This window comes from Arachis ipaensis, chromosome B08, assembly GCF_000816755.2.
Source record: "Arachis ipaensis cultivar K30076 chromosome B08, Araip1.1, whole genome shotgun sequence".
Taxonomy (NCBI): Eukaryota; Viridiplantae; Streptophyta; class Magnoliopsida; order Fabales; family Fabaceae; genus Arachis; species Arachis ipaensis.
In genome coordinates, this window is record NC_029792.2 from 93,936,341 (window position 1) to 93,951,755 (window position 15,415).

At 38.5% G+C, this 15,415-nt stretch overlaps 1 long non-coding RNA gene across 1 annotated transcript in view; it reads right to left on the minus strand.

Annotated features, from left to right (window-relative positions):
- Positions 12,565-15,415, minus strand: part of LOC110265636 — a 12,505-nt gene continuing 9,654 nt past the window's right edge. The window contains exons 3-4 of the long non-coding RNA XR_002351808.1: positions 13,864-13,867; positions 12,565-12,576 (exon numbers count right to left, since the gene is read on the minus strand). This is a non-coding gene — a long non-coding RNA (uncharacterized LOC110265636). The remainder of the gene's footprint in view (positions 12,577-13,863; positions 13,868-15,415) is intronic.

Here is a 15,415-nt window from a genome sequence, read left to right on the forward strand (position 1 = left end):
CAATCGGTTGTCAGATGTTCCAACTTTCTTCCTTAAGCTTTGGTGAGGTCCTTTCCAAGACATGAGCTCCCAAAATTGACTATCATAGGATAATCCAGGATCCCATATCTTGTCCTCGCACCCATCTTCTAGTTGATTGCCTTGGCTTTGTCCGGGCGACGAAAAAGCAGAATTCTCATGGAAGCACCAAACTACTCTCCTAGACCCATTTACTTGAGCATTACACCAACCCATGCTCTCCAATTTCGAGCTTCCCACCATAATGAGCCTAGATTTAGAATGCCAACCACTAAACATCCTCCTCTTTCGCTTAATTCCACAAAGCGCCCTAAGTTGGCCATCCGTTTCGAGCAAACCATACTCAAGTGGGATAATAAAGCTGAGAGTTAGAAGTTTTACCCACTCAAGCGGAGGATTGGATGACAAATTAGGTGGAGGGGTTCCCAAAGATCTTGATAAAGCATGTTCTACTCCCGTTCATCTTCTTCTAAAGGTTTCCACCACTTGGCGAGATTCTTCAAATTCCTCATCATGCCAAGCTTCTTCAAGTTTACATCCTTCTTCACCAATTTCTTCTATTTCTTCCCCATCACTCTCATCATAGATAGGAGGCAAAGTAAAATCTACCTCATCATCGAATCTAGACGATTTGGGGAAGGACTCTTCAAACTCGAAAGGATCACATGTTGATTCAGAATCATCATAAATAGGAGCGTTTGTTGCTTGGAATACTTCTCCCAGTTCTTCATCTTCAGTAGGCCTTGGAGGGTTCAAGTCTTCCTCAACCTTGCTTCCTAATCCACTAGGGAAAGGTTCAACAAGATCGTCAAGGGGGTTAATCAACATGGGCAAAAAATCACTAGCGATGGAACCCACTTCTTGACCAATTTCCTCCAATTTTTTGTTTACTTCTGCAACATTACTCTTTTCTGCAACATCCCCTCCAAGCTTCTTGGAAGAGAGTTCTTCGATTCGAGATTCCTTTATGTGCTCAACATATCCTAAACATCCATCCACTACTTCCTTTTGTGCACTAATCTCTATCTTCTCTTGTTGTCCTTCTTGCGTCAATTCTCCTTCCTCACCATGGAGCTTTAAATTCACATACTCATTAAACTCATTGCTTGTCTCTCCATATTCAACAATGGGGGTACTCAAAGTGCATGAACTTAGGTGAGATGTTAAGTGATTCACAGTCTCTACCATGCTAGCTATCTTTACTCTTAGCTCCTTAAACTTAGTTTCATCCTCCTCTTGTCGCCTCAAGATGCGAGATTCAAGGTCTCTCAGTTCTGATATGAAGGCTTCGTCGGGAGGTGGTGGTGTTAAAAGAGAGGGTTCATCGGTTAAGAGAAGATTGCTGTAATCGGAAGGTAGTTCATATTGGTAGAGTTCTTGACGTGGTGTATGTGGAATTTGTGGTTCTTGGGAATATTGGTATTGGGATGGTGGTTGTTCCATATATGATTCGAACGGTGGTTAATATGGTATGCATGAATTATGGTCATGTAGAGTGGAATATTGGTTTGAGGCTTGCGAGTATGATGCATAGCCATATTGAGGAACGGGGTCACATGCATATGATGATTGTGGTTGACAACCACAATAAAGGTCATCACACACATTGGACTGGTACACATTAGGATTAGAATTATACCCATAGGAGTTCGTAGGAGGTTGTTGCCATGAAGATTGTTCATAAACTTGAAGTTCCTCCCATCCTTGATTTCCAAATCCTTGATGCATATCCTCATTGGAGCTTCCATCTCCTACAACATAGTTTGAACTACACACATAGCCAAAAGGGTGAGAATTCATAATGAAACAGAAAATAAAGACAAAAGGCAATAAGAAATAAAGAAAATAAAATCCTAACTAGTAAAAACTGGCAAACAAACCAAAGTTCAAGCTATTCACAATATGTACAATAACCAATAACATAGCACCATTAAGCATCCCCGGCAACGGCGCCATTTTTGACGAACGAATTTTCGATGGTTTAGAATTCACAAATGAATGAGTTCTCGTTGTAAAGTATAGTTTCTAAACCAAACAAGAGTCCATTCATGCAAAAATAAAATTGAGTGAGTTGTCACGAATAACAGACCCCAAATAAAAATTAACCAAAGTATTTGGACTCCGGGTCGTCTCCCTAGGATGCAATGGAGTGCATGTGTATTGGCTATGATGGGGTAAAAAGAGAGTGGTTTTGTTTATGAGATGGCAAGAAAGTAAATTGAGCGAGTAAGTAAAGAAAGCAAAATAAGGAACTCTTGACTAAGACTTGGGTACTTGAGGTCACCATCCCAGTTAACAAACCGACTATTGATAATTATGAAAGGCCAACCCATTAAGTCTACTTCTCGAAGCCTTAAGTACGTAACATTTACTCCTAGACCGGAAGTATGTCAAATAGGCCTAATCACATCCACCCATAAGTCCTAACCTATCTACTAATTAGCTTAGTAGTGGGTTAGTGTCAATGAACTTCAAATTGATCACACAGGGTTCTCAAATTACCAAATCCATTACGTCCAAAAACTCAAGATCACTCAAATCCCTTGGCTTAGGCCAAGAGTTGATAAAACTACTCAAGAACTAAAGAGAACATTTCATCGAACACTTGGAGTGCAATAAGAATCAACATCATAAAATGCAAGAATATCAAAGTCTTCAAAGTCTGATTGCAAGAAAAGTGAGATCACAACTCAATTCATCAAGTAGGGAAATATCAACATCAAATTGCATTAAATGTAAACAAATCCAACATGAGTCATCATCACAAAAGAGAGCAAAAAGAGGAATTGGCATAAAAAAAACTAAGAGGGTCAAGATGTAGAATTGAGAAATTATCAAAGAACAAGATGAAACCTAGCATTCAAACATGAAATTGAAATAATCTAACCTAATCCTAACCTAATTCTAGAGAGAAGAGGGAGCTTCTCTCTCTAGAAAACTAACTAAAGGCTCATGTTGGCTAAAACTAATTGCTCCCCCTTTGCTTGGACTTCAATTCTGCATGAAATACACTCAGAAACAAGTTGGATTTGGGCCTGGGCAGCTCAGAAATTGCCCCCCAGCGTTTTGCCTTCAAGTGGGCCACGTGAGGATATCAGCGCGTGCGCGCCTGGTGCGCGTGCACGTCCTTTGGTGAAATCCCAATCCTTGTTTCTCCATGCATTCCCCCTTTGTGTATGCTTTTCTCCTCATTTCTTCCATCCAATACTTGCATTATGGACTTGAAATCACTCACCAAACACATCAAGGCATCGGATGGAATTAAAGTGAAATAAAAATCACCAATTTAGGGCCTAAAAAGCATGTTTTTACACTTAAGCAAAATTCAATGGGGGAATTACAAAATCATGCTATTTCATTGAATAAATGTGAGAAAAAGTGACAAAATTCTCCAAAATAAGCACAAGATATATCACAAAATCGGGGTTTATCAACCTCCCCACACTTAAAAGTTTGCACCGTCCTCGGTGCATCCAAATATGAACAAGGGGGAACGGCGACTTTTCTAGTTGCTACCTTCAGTTGGTAGGTCAACCGTTGCTGCGTGTTCTTCTCCCACTTCCGTTTTTTGCTTATGATGACTCATCCTGAACATAGAAAATAGGAGATAATAAGACAAGTAAATGCACAAGTAAGGAAGCATGGATTGTTGGAATGAGGTAAATCACTAGAATTGAGTGAGTGAATTGGTGTGACAATAATGAAAAATAAGTGTGTGGGTCCTAACTTGCATGCGGTTTAGAACTCACACCCTAGTATTTAAAAATCATATCACAATTATACAAAAGAAAACATGCACTTCACTCATTCTAGTGTGCTTGAGATACTTTAAAAGACTTGTAGGTTAAGTCAACCACACAAGTAGTGAAGAGGCATGAAAGCATTCAAGCAATTAATCAAGCAATTGTGAAATTGGATAATGCATGGACATTGATTGATGTGTAGGTAGACTTAGTGAAAAATATGGTATATGAAACTCACACAACAATCAATGACACATATTAAAGTTGTTGCAACACCTAAGTGGCATAGAGGTGAAACACACGGATGCTATGGAACTTAGGGCAAAGAAGATAGAAGTGGAATTCAATCACATAGCAAGCATGGCCCACAAAGCTTTACAAAGCTCAAAAATATGTCACTAGGTAAGCTTTGATCCAATTTCACAATTCCACAATCTCAATGCATGAAATAGGTGATGGTCACTTAGAACAAGCATCCTAAAAAATGCATTGACAATATACAATTGCCTAACAATGGATGATGAATGCATGGTGGCCAAAACATGAAATTCAAAGAGGTAAGATGCATGAAGGTAATGTAATAAGTACTTGGTATTCAAAAGTGTTAAACATGAAAAATTCTAAACCAAGTAATAAATTGCAACCTCAACAAAGGAATCCAACAATGACAATAACGACAATGATGTTAAACTAACATCCCATTAGTAATAAACAGCAGTAAATGGTAAACAAGATTAGTAATCCAACACTTATAATGGAAAACAAAAATTAAACTAACTAACTAACTAAAAGAAATGGTGTTATATGATGTTTGGTAGTGTCGGATGATGATTGAAGGGTGGAAAGAGAAGAGAAGAAGGAAAGAAATGGAAAGAGGAGAAGAAAAGAAGGTGAGTGAAACAGGGCAATCCACGCGTGCGCGTCATGTGTGCGTAAGCGTGGATTGATGAAAATGGAAGCGACGCGTACGCGTACAGCGCGCGTACGCGTGCATGGCAAAGCAGAGAGTCGACGCGGACGCGCAAGGTACGTGTTCGCGTGCCCTGGGGCACAAAGTTGGCACACTTCAGGCACAACTCTCGGGTGAATGTATGGGAAGTGGAAAAACTCAATCCACATGTACGCGTACATGGCACGTCTGCGTGGATGGCCGAAAGTGCTTGATTCACGCGTACGGGTAAAGTGCGCGTGCGCGTGGGTGGTGCTCTGTTTTTTCAAAATTTTTCTATGTTTTTGCACCAAACCAAGCATTCCAAACCTCCAAACAACTACCAAAACATCATAAAACCTTATTTAACCTACTAGACTCCCAGATAAACTCAACTAAGCAATCAAAACATGAAATTGAACCTAAATTACCAACATTTACAAAGAGGAAAAGGGAAAGATGTTACCATGGTGGGGTGTCTCCCACCTAGCACTTTTGTTTATTGTCCTTAAGTTGGACTTATGGGGAGCTCTTCATCAAGGTGGCTTGTGCTTGAATCCATCCTTGAACATCCACCAATGCTTGGATTTCCATTGTGCTTCATCATTCAAAGTTAGTAACTCCAAGCTTTGATGGAGTTCTTCACAAACCATAGGCTCCCAAAGTTGATCTTCTTTGTGCGATCCGGGATCCCACACTTTGTTTTCACACCCGTCCTTGAGTTGATCATGGTAGTTTCCTCCGGGTGGCAAGAGAGATGAATTCTCATGGAAGCACCAAACTATCCTCCTAGACCCATCCAATTGAGCACTAGTCCAACCTTTACTCCTTGAAGCTTCAACCATAATGAGCCTAGACTTACAATGCCAACCACGAAACATCTTTCTTTTACGCTTCATCCCACAAAGCATCCTAAGTTGACCATCCGTTTTAAGCAAGCCATATTCGAGTGGGATAATAAAGGTAATAGAAATGAATTTTACCCACTCAAATGTAGGAGTAGATGGTAACCTAGGCAAAGAAGCTCCTAAGGATCTTGACAAAGCGTATTCAATTCCCATCCTCCTTTTTTTAAGGATCTCCACCTCTTCACAAGTTTTCTCAAATGTGATCCTTTGTTCAACAATATTATCTAAGCCTTTTCCCTTACTCAAGTCATAATTGGGAGGGTGAGAAAAATTTACTTCCACAATGCTTTCAAACCCAACGGGAGAAGGTTCTTCATGCTCAAAGGATTTTTCACCACTAAGACTTGACGCTTGATCTTCATTACCAAGGGGACTCAATTCTTGCTCTATCCCATCCAATTCTTCATAAGGGATATGCCTTGGAGGTTGTGCACATTCCTCCTTAGCATCAAATTCAATCATCTTGGAGGGGTTTTCTCCAATCCTAGACTCCCAAGGTGGTTCCGCATCTCCTAAGTCTTCAACCACTTCTTCTTCTTGTTCAATAATCTCTACCTCCTCCTCTTGTTGCATTTCTTGCTTTAACTCCTCTTCTTCACCTTGGAGCTTCAAGTTCACTCCCTCACTAAGCTCCTTGGTTGCTTCTCCACATTTCACAATGGAAGTACCTTGATCGCATAGGCTTAGGCGGGATGAGACTATGTTGCCAATGGCTTCTACCATGATAGCCGTTTTTGCTCTTAACTCCTCAAATTTCTTTTCATCCTCCTCATGTTGCCTTAAGATGTGAGATTCAAGATCCCTTAATTCTAGCATAAAGGCTTTATCGGGGAGTGATGGTGGAAGAGAGGGTTCATTGTTTGAGGAAAAGGTATTACAGTCGGAAGGTGGTTCTTTTAGGTAGAGTTGTGGTGGTTCAATATTTCCCATTCTTTTCATTTGTTGCACAACACACTCCATGGTTGCTTGAAATTGATCCAATGCTTTCTTGAGACAATCCCTTGACTCTTGTTCCTCTTGGATATCACGAGTAGGATCATATGACTCTTGGATTGAAGGACATGAGTATTCTTCCATAGGAGGTTGTGATGGAAAGTAGAGTTCATCTTGTGGTTGAAAGTTTTCATGTATTGGAGGTGGTTCATCTTGGTAATAGTATCGAGGGGGTGGCTCTTGAAAATGTTGATGTTGGAATGGTGGTGACTCTATGTGTGGTTCATATGGCTCATATGGTTGTTGGTAGGATAGATATGGATTAGGGTCATATGAAGATGGTTGGTGAAAAGTGGCTTGTGAGTGTGGTTGATGGCTATGTTGAGGATATGACTCATAGGTGTATGGTGGTGGTTCTTGGAAGTCACAAGGGGATTCACCATAACCATTGGATTGGTATGCATCATAGAATAGCTCTTCCTCATAGTGCATTGGTGGAGGTTGTTGCCAAGAGGATTGATCATATGCATATGGCTCCTCCTACCTTTGGTTATCCCATCCTTGATGTACATCTTCATTGAAGTTCCCATTTCCTACAACATAGTTGTAATCACACTCATAGCCAAAGTGAGAATTCATGATAGCAAGAGAAAATGAAAACAAAATCAAATAAGAAGCAAGAAAATTAAATCCTAAAACTAGCAAAAACTAACAAAGAAGCAAAAAGTAAACCTATTTACAATATTCACATATATACAATAACCAATAACACAATACCATTGCAACTCCCCGGTAACGACGCCATTAATTTAATAATGAAGATTCGCTCGATGGTTTAGATTTTCTTCTTATAGAAAGAATTACTTCGTTGTAAGCATAGCTCCAAACCAACAAACAATTTCCACATCAAAAATTTGAGTTGTCACAAGTAACAAACCCCAAATAAGAATTAACTGAAGTATTTAGACTCTGGATCGTCTCACAAAGAATTACAATGAAGTGCTCAATTATTGGCTATGAAAATGCAAGGGGGTTTTGATTGATAAGGGGCAAGAAAGTAAATGACAAGGAAAGTAAATCAAACAAGTAACTAAAGAAAGCAAGTAATAAAGAGAGATATTCATGGCAAGGGTTGAGATCATAGGCTTTCTATTCTAGTCATGCAATGATTAATTCATCTTATTTAGTCAACTCCAACACATAGGGAGAAAGTCAAACAAGACTAATCAATCATATTATAATAATAATAAGAATTTATCTTATTTCGTCATCTCCAACATTGGAAAAATGTATAAGTTATCTTCCATGAGAGAAAGTCAAACAAGACTAGTTAATCTCAAATCAAAAGTCCTAATCAACTTACTAATCGGATTAGCAAAAGATTAGCATCATTGAAAATGATATTAACTAACAACTCTAGATTACCAACATAATTTGGGTTTTCATGACTCAAGATTGCCTAATTACTCTTTCCAAGCCAAGAATGCTCAAAATCTACTCTAACATCCAACCAAGCATTTTGTCAAATACTTGGAAGGCATAAAAAGAAAGCATAATAAATGACAAGAAATAGTAAAATCTACCAACTACAAATTGAAAGGACACAAGATCAACAACTCAAATTCACAATAAAAGACATCAAACATTAAATTGCATTAAAGAAAAGATCCAAATCCAACAAGAATTCATCGTCACAAAAGAGACATAAAAGTAGAATTAACACTAGAAACTAAGAGAATCAAGAGTAGAAGCATGAAATTGTAAAGAAAACAAGATGAGAACATGAAATTGAAACTAGATCTAAGATGAAATTAACCTAAGAACCCAAATTCTAGAGAGAAGAGGGAGCTTCTCTCTCTAGAAACTAACCTACATGATGCTAAGTTACAAAACAATTGCTCCCCCTTTACCCAAGCTTGAATTCTGCATGAAATAGCATTATAAATGAGTTGGGTTGGGCCCAAAGTGCTTCAGAAATCGCTGGGGGCGATTTCACTTTAGTGGGCCACGAGCAACATCGGCGTGCACGTGTACATAGTGCGTGCACGCCCCTATACGCGAAACAAAATATGGCAAACTTTATATCATTTCGAAGCCCCAGATGTTAGCTTTCCAACGCAACTAGAACTGCCTCATTTGCACCTCTGTAACTCAAGTTATGGTCGATTGAGTGTGAAGAGGTCGGACTTGACAGTTTTACGATTCTTTCATTTCTTCATGAGTTCTCCCACTTTGCATGCTTTTCTCCTCACTTCTTCCATCCAATACTTTCCCTATGAATCTGAAATCACTCAACAAATACATCAAGGCATTGAATGAAATTAAAGTGAATTGAATTTAGCTATTTTAAGGCCTAAAAAAACATGTTTTCACATTTAAGCACAAATTAAGGGAGAATTTCAAAACCATGCTATTTCATTGAATAAATGTGGGAAAAGGTGATAAAATTTCCCAAATTAAGCACAAGATAAATCACAAAATTGGGGTTTATCAGCGTGGCACGCTAGTAGTAAAATCTAGAAAGGAAGATGAAGCAACCACAATGGGTGTGGCACGGCAGACCTTGGGCATGCCACGCTAGTTCAATTGTTCAGGGAACAAGAACAAAAAGGAAGAGCCTGTGCGTGCCACTTGGGATCGAAGGCGTGGCACGACAGGCTAACCAAGCTTTAAAAAGGCCTGGGCGTGCCACTTAGGCTCGAAGGCGTGGCACGCCAGGCTAACCAAGTTCATATAGACCATGGGTGTGCCACTTAGGTTCGAAGGCATGGCACGCCAGGGAGCTTGATGCATGGGGTGTGCCACTTGAAGAGCTGGGCGTGGCGCGCCAAGCCAAACTTAGTGGCTAGGCGTGGCACGCCACTCAAGCGCCAGTCACACGCCAAGCCTGGATAGTCACATTTTTGGAGTTTCTCTTTTCCTCTAGCTGTAATTTTCTTTTCTCTTTTGTATTTTCTTAATTCTAGTGCTAGGAGTAGTATATATAACCCCTGAAAGTACTGAGAAGGGGTTTTTAAGTAGTAATTTTGTTAAAGTATAGTTAGATTTACTTTTCACATCATCTTCTTCCATCTCTTGTACTTTTCTCTTAGGCTATGAGTAGCTAAATTCCCTCTCATTGAGAGAGGAAGCTCTGTTGTACTTGATGGATTAATGATAGTGAATTTCTTCTTCTCTTTGATTTGCTAGAAGGAATTTCGTTCTTCATGCTAGTGTTCAATCATCTTGGGAAAGAGGTTGAATGCAAAATGGGTTTCATGGGAACCTTGGAAAAGGAAACATGAAACCATGCTTGAAATCCCTTCTCACACTTGAGTAGATCTGGGTTTTGGTGATTGGATATGGTGACATATAATTCACCCTCTACTTGGATCTATGAGGATGTGTGGTATAATCAGAGACCAAGCATACTCTTCATAAGCAATTAGACCAACGAATTGGCTATTGATCAAGATCTGAGAGATTGAATCACCAAGGGATTGGGGTTCAATCAATCATGATTGCCAAGAGGTCAATGAGTTGCATGATTGAAGATGAGATGAGCTGGATTTAATCCAAAGAGAACAATATCTCTTGATCTCAATGAATTTCCCCTATTCTCATCTTCCACATTCTTTATAGCTTTCTTTACATTCTGTTATTCCCCATTCCCATTTATAATTAAGTCATTTATGTTTCTGCACTTTACATTCTTGCCATTTACTTTTCTGTACTCTACTGCTTCTCTTTACTTTTGAGTCATTTACATTTCTGCTCATTTACAATTCTGCAATTACAATCTTTATTGCTCAGCTTGACTAATTCACCCATTGATTAAAATTGCTCAAATCTACCAATCTCTGTGGATACGATCCCACTCCTAGTGGGTTATTACTTGACGATATTTTTGGTGCGCTTGCCAAAAGAACGGATTCATTATTTTTTATATAGGGAGTGAATTCCGGCCATCAGTCCTCATGATAAATGTATGCATGCATTGAATAATTATTGATTGTTATATGAAAAACAAATCTTAGAAAGAATGATTAGAAGAGAATTGAGTGAATCAACCCTATACACTTAAGTTACTAGAGTGAATACACATCCGGTGAAAGTTCAATTGCTCAATTACATGTTGCCACCCATGATTATCTCTTTTCTTGCAAGTTTGTAAATTATTTTTAATAACTCAATTCAATTGTGGATTTAACTTGGTTACTATTGCCTTAGCCCTCATGTTCACATATGTTTTCTTGGAAATTAATTTATTTTGACTAAGTAGATGCATTCATTTAGATAGATTGCATATAGATAGTTTATTTGCATTGAAAAATGTGATACCCTTTGTCTCTTTCTTGGTTTAGCGTGAGGACATGCTTGGTTTAAGTGTGGAGAGGTTTGATAAACCCCAATTTTGTGGTTTATCTTGTGCTTAATTTAGGGGATTTTATCAACTTATTCCACATTTATTCAATGAAACATCATGGTTTTGTAATTCTCCCTAAATTTGTGCTTAAGTGTGAAAACATGCTTTTTAGGCCTTAAAATAGCTAAATTTAATTCACTTTAATTCCATTCGATACCTTGATATGTTTGTTGAGTGATTTTATATTCATAAGGCAAGTATTGGATGGAAGAGGTGAAGAGAAAAGCATGCAAAGTGGAGAATTCATGAAGAAATGAGCATTTGGAGAATTGAAGGCCACGCGTACGTGTGAAGAGGACATTCAAGCCATGCGCACGCGTTACCCACGCGTACGCGTGAGGAGGGAATTTGCCAGGGACACGAACGCGTCGAACACACGCACGTGTGACGCTGATCACGTGACCTCATTAAAGTGAATTCACTGGGGGTGATTTCTGAGCTTTCCAGGCCCAAATCCAACTCATTTCTGAGGCTATTTCATACAGAATTGAAGATTGGACGAGGGGGGAGCAATTAGTTTAGGTTAGGATGATGCTTTAGGTAGTTTCTAGAGAGAGAAGCTCCCTTTTCTCTCTTGAAATACGTTAGAATTAGGTTAATCTCTCTTAGATCTAGGTTTAATTTCTTGTTTTCATCTTGTTTTCTTTACAATTTCTTGTTCCTATATCTTTGTTCTCTTAAGTTTTCTTGTTAATTTCTCCTTTAAGCCTCTTTTATGTTTATGAGTACTCTTGTTGATTTCCCTTTTCATTTAATGCAATTTATGTTTTATGTTCCTTTATTGTTTAATTGAGTTGTTAATCTTACTTTTCTTGCATTGGGTAGTTGTAGATTTTATTCTTCCTTGCAATTTACCATGCTTTTATCTTATGCCTTCCAAGTATTTGACAAAATGCTTGGTAGGATGTTAGAGTAGTTTTTTAGCATTCTTGGCTTGTAATGCACCACTATTTCGTGGTGCATTTTATGCTTAATTTAGGGGATTTTATCACCTTTTCCCACATTTATTCAATGAAATAGCATGGTTTCATGATTTTCTCCTAATTTGTGCTTAAGTGTGAAAACATGCTTTTTAGGCCCTTAATTAGTTAATTTTAATTCACCTTTGATTCCACTAGATGCCTTGATGTGTTTGCTAGTGAATTCATATTGAAAATGCTAGGAATGGATCAAAGGAATGAAGAGAAAAGCATGCAAAGTGGAGAATCAAGGATTTGGAGTGCATTCACCGACGCATACGTGTGACAGACGCGCACGCGTGACGGACACGCACACGTGACAAACACGCACGCGTGGAATATGAAGTCGCATGAATGTCTTGAAAAATCTCATCATCAGCTTGCAAAGAGAAATTAGGCAATCTAGAGTCATTGATACCCAACTTATGTTGGTGATCTAGAGTTGTTAGTTAATATTATTTCCATTGACTCTAATCTCTTGCTAATCCAATTAGTGAGTTGATTAGGACTTTTGGATTGAGATTAACTAGTCTTATTTGTCTTTCTCTCAAGTGAAGATAACATTATACCTTCTTCCTATGTTGGAGATGACTAAATAGGATTAGCTCTTGTTAATTATTGTATTATGATTGATGACTAGGATAGAAAGCCTATATTCTCAATCTTTGCCATGAATGTCTCTCTTTATTAATTGCTTTCTTTAATTGTTTGCTTTACTTTTCTTGTCATTTATTTTCTTGCCCTTTTATTAACCCAACCCCCTTGAACTTCATAACCAATAATTAGGCACTCAATTGCAATTCCTAGGAAGAACGACCCGGGACTAATACTCTCGGTTATCTTTATTGGGTTGGACTTGTGACAACCAAAAACTAAACTTTGATTGAGTGTTATTTGTCGGTTTGAAACTATACTTGCAACGAAGTTATATCCTATAACCGAGAAGAAATTCCTAACCGACGGTTTCTACTACATCAACCGCCCACGTGCGTGCTATTTTCCAATTGAAAACGTCTGTGGGGATTGAAGTGGTTAACTACCCATAGATGGTGGGGATCGAGATGGTTTACCGCTCATCAGGTGAGAATTGTAGTACTGTACCGCTCACTAATTTTCAAGAGGACGATGTCTGGGTTAGCTACCAGACATGTCAGGTTGGCTTTATAACCGACAGATGAGACTCATCAACCATAAGGCAGGCATACATTATATACATATGTGTGTTTTGTTTGATTGTGCATTAATTGAGTGTGCCTATGTGATTATTATGCTTACCTGGTATATTTGCTACCTGCTATATCTGTATCCTACTTGTGTTTGCTTTGTCTGTATCACTTGTCTGTGCACTAGAGTTTTAGAAGATTGGAGGAAGGCGAGAAACTGAGGGTATAAGTTAGAATTAAGTCAATGTTGAGTTAGAACTAAGAGTCTTAGACAACTACCCTTCTTATGGATTTCAGTGTTAATCTTTAAGTTTTAAATCTGAGTATCGGCGTTCTAGGATCGCCTCTGGCTTTTCCGGGACTTTATATATTATCTATATGGGCACCTTTACTATATACTGAAAACCTCCGGTTCTCATTCCATACGTATTTGTTGTTTTTCAGATGTAGGATGTGATACGCCTCACTAAACGTGTTGGGTTTGCTTTCTGGGAAGCGAAGACTTGTATTTTGGGCTTTTTATATTATGTACTTAGTTTTATATGTATTTTCTCTGCTTTTGTTTAAAAACTTATTTTTGTCCCTCTTAGAGGTTGACTTCGGAAAATTAGGATTTATACTTTGTCTTTTGGTATGTTTGTTGGGTTCTTCACAGGTCAAGTCTAGGACTTGAATATGTAGCTATCTTTTGGAACTCTAGTTATATGCATGTTCTGATTTGCTTTTCTGTATAAGCTTTCTATCCTAACGCTTTTCAAATATGACGTTTTTTCTGGTCTTGGTTTTGCTTATCTTTTTCCTTCAACGCTCCTAGCTATAATATCCTTGCTATATTTATACGTATATATTTTGCTTTTAGAGGTTGTAGCGTCTCACCACCTTTAATTTATGACCTAGGCGTAAAGATCTGTGTGGTAGGGTGTTACATTATGGTATCAAAGCAGTTTGTTCCTGTAGAGCTTGAGAGATGAACTGACTATGTTTCTGAGCATATTCTGAGTCGTGTTATGTGCTATGTAGGATATCTGACTGATATATATAGCATAAAGTTCATGAATATACATTTGAGACTTTGAAGGACAAAACTTAAGATATTGAGATTGATCACCTTGATATCAATTATTTAGTATGAACAGGAACCAGATGGCGTCTCATGGACAAGGTCGTGGTTGAAGACAGAGAGGTAATGAGATAACTGTACCGGCAGGTAGTCTGACCGAATTCATAAATGCGATAACGAATGTGGCTGCTGCCATTAATGTTGTGGCTATTGCGACCAACCGAGTAGTGGATAGAATGGGACAATAAGTTGGAAATGGTGATGATGGTGATAATGAACATGAGGGTGGAAATAATATTCCCAATGCAGTGGTACCAATGGAGATTGTGAGTTATTCGGAGTTAGTTAACACAGGTCAAGTAACGGGAGAAAGCTCAAGAAGGATTGTGGTGGCAAGGAGTGATTGTCAGGAATCCTACACCAGTAAGAAGGGAAATAATATTACACCAAAGAGCCAGAATTTTAAAAGAAAGGATTATGTTCCCCCACATCTTCAGGACAAGAACAATGACGGAAGAAACAACAACCGCCAGCAATCTGACAAGGAAAAGGAGGCGAGGACTCAACCAGATAATTTGAAGTGCCCGAGATGCAAAAGGTATCATCAAGACAAGCCGTGCAGGGCCGGACTAGGCGTGTGTTACAAGTGCAGGGAACCAGGGCATATGTCTTGGAACTGTGCACACAAGGAAAAACCAGAATGCAACTGAATCTGATTCTCAAAGCCGAGGTAATTGTCAACTCATAGCTAAATTCTTAACTGCCTTGCATAATACAGGTATGTAGCATTCATTCGTAACACATGACTAAGTTGTGAGAATCGTGATTTTCAAATGGATGATCGACAGAAGACCTCCAGTTTTTGAGACAGACCTATGACCTCACCACCTTTGATTTACAACCTAGGCGTAAAGATCTGTGTCGTAGGGTGTTACAATGCTCAACCTCAACTCGCCTATTCATTTCAAGATATAGTTTCCACCACACTCTTGGGATATAGTGCCTGTCACACTTTTCAATCTTAGCTTTCATCCTGAGCCTCACATAATCCCTCGCTTTTGATCTAAGCCTCAAGCCAATTTAATTCCATCATAATCACAATCCTAACTTATAATTTTGCATAACCCCATCCGTTATTTAGAGCAACACTCTTGGGATATAGTGTGCAAAATCTGCAAAATTAGTAAATAATTCACCAATAAATAAATTATTATTTAAAGAAATTAGAAAATTAAATTTTATAATTTAATGAGATAGAGCTAATTAAAATAAGAATTTTGACACTAATTTTAAAGATT